Source organism: Apis dorsata, unplaced genomic scaffold (assembly GCF_000469605.1).
Source record: "Apis dorsata unplaced genomic scaffold, Apis dorsata 1.3 scaffold_60, whole genome shotgun sequence".
Lineage (NCBI taxonomy): Eukaryota > Metazoa > Arthropoda > Insecta > Hymenoptera > Apidae > Apis > Apis dorsata.
In genome coordinates, this window is record NW_006263360.1 from 415,551 (window position 1) to 418,233 (window position 2,683).

Consider the following 2,683-nt stretch of genomic DNA (forward strand, 5'->3'; position numbering starts at 1 on the left):
TTATCTTTGTTGGAAAGTGAAATTTTGAATTAGAAAAATGTTGGAGATCGTGATGGAATTAATAGATAGTGAATGATAGAAAAGGTGAAGTGGATCTAATTTTCGAAAATGGGAAATCCCCAAATAGAATTTCACATCTGAAAAGTTGTGAAACTTATTTTGCGATATATCAAAGTCTCGAAAAAATTAAAGTAAAATCACGATTCAATAATTATATTATAATATACTCGCGAGATTTTCAGACATCCCCCTTCCTCAAAAGTTTCTCTTCAATCCAAAAGAAATCATTTTTCTCATTCTTAAAATTTTTTTTCAATCCAAAAGCAAAATGTAGACAGATTCCTTCCTTTCCTCATTCTCGAAATTTTTTTTTTTCAATTCAAACATTTCTTCTTCTCATTCTCAAAAATTTTTTCTTCCAGAAGATATACTTTTTTCTCATTTTCAAAAATATTTTCTTCGATTCAAAAAATGCACAAAGATTCTTTCCTTTTCTTACTCTCATTATTTTCATTATTTTATCTTCAATCTAAAAAAAAAAATACTTTTCTCATTTTCAAACAATTTTTTCAATCCAAAAACAAAATATACATAGCTCACTTTCTCTTCTCATTCTCAAAAATATTTTCTTCGATCCAAAAGAAGATTTCTCTCTCTGCCCATTCTCACAAATATTTCGATCCAAAAACGATCCTTCACTCGAAAGCTGGTCATCGTCGAACCAGATTCCCTTGATCGATTTCTTTGCTTTGATTAACAGTAATACATTAAAAAATTTGGCTCGCCATAATCTTCGAATGAACAAATATCTCGTAAATTGGAATAATTATAACTCGATCATAAAGTTATTATATCGTGTTACATTCATATCAATAACAGATCACTTATTATATATAGTATATAATAGTATACAGTAATTATAATAAGAGAGTGGGTCAAGATCGAAAGAGTCCGATTCGATTGGCACGGTGACAGGGAAATAGCCTTTGACCCAACCTGTACGTAACTTTTCTCTCCTTTGATTTTCTCAAGCCGTTCGACAGATTTCTCTTCCCTTTGTGAGACGGATCACCCGATCACTTTTTATTCTTTCGTTCTTTCGTTCGACGCGTGGAATCGAATCCCGCCTATTTCGCCGACTTCCACTACTCGGGCGCTCGCAGTAGTAGCGGATCGAAACTGGTCAGACGCCGGGCGAAGAATTTCATTCGTTCGCCTGCTCGAGTTGCTTACACTTGACCATTAAAACGTTCGAGATTCGCGTTGAGGTTGATCTTTATTAGCCTCTTCGGCGACACCAGAGTTGGGAATTAATCTGGTGAAAAAGTAACTAGTTAAAAATAAAGTTACTTCAAGTAATTTAAGTTATCAAAATGCTTGAATTAAGATTTATTCGTAGCTAGTAGATTTTTCATATAACTTTTAACAATTACAATTATTTGAGATTATTATTATGTTAAACGATTAAATTATTAAAGATCGTCGAAATAACTTTATTCGTAACTTCTTATTAAATTTTTCGCGTCACTGATATATGTTTGTTTTTTTTTTAAATTAAAATTATTTTGAATAAAAAATCGAAAAATTCTTTGGCGTAGAATTTTTCTATCTTTTGATAGTTCGAAAATTCGAAGCACCGATAATATTTTATTTTATTAATATGTTTGAAAGTGTTTTGTAACAATGCCTTTGACGAAATTAATTGATATTGCGGTGTTTGAACGTCACAGATATTGTAAATATTTCGTAATTTTGGTGATTGAATAATTTTAATAGTTCGACACTTTATGATTCGATGATCAAACAATCGATTGGTCGTCATCCATCAATAATCTTTTATCGAAAGAAATATTTAGAAATCGTGAAATTAATTCTTAATTGTAAATATTTCATAATTTTGCAAGATGATAAGTGTCTCGATAATCTTCAATTGGTAATTAATAATCAACTTGAGATTTATAATTAAAATTTAACGAGTTCGTCAGATTGGAAATCCGTCGGTAATTTAATACGCTAATTTATTAGTGACTAATTTTATTTTACTTTATACAGATTGAACAAAATAATTCGTTATCTTACGTCAATAAAACGTGGTTCGAGTAAAAATAATGACGATAAAGGAAACACGTAACTCGATGTTAACAATCATTTTTACACTTTCAATAAAACTCTGATTCACACGATTTAAAAAAAGTGACTACGAATCCAGAATTATTCTCAAGATTGACCATTTTTGAATAATTACTCTCTTTCTCAAATTTATTATCCCCCAAGTTTATACATACACATACATCGAAGGCAATAATATTCAGAAATTAATTCAGAAAAAATTAACTCCTTAATTAGCTCCACGATAATTGTCTCGAGTACTGTATAACTCCACTAATTGCCAAATTTTCCGATACACCTTCATCGATCGCGAATCGAGTCTACGTTCACGCCCTCGCACGCTTTCGATACAGTTCACTCGTTACTTACAGAGGAACGATTAAAGCATATTATCAATTTGCGTCCGGTGCGAAATTCCGTTGGCCCTGAACTCGCCCTCGGGAGCCTTTCCATTCTGACCGCACACATTGGGGTCGAATGTTTTTAACCGTGCACGAGACAGAGAGAGAGCGAGAGCGAGCGAGCGAGAGAGAGAGAGAGAGAGAGAGAGAGAGAGAGAGAGAGAGAGAGAGAG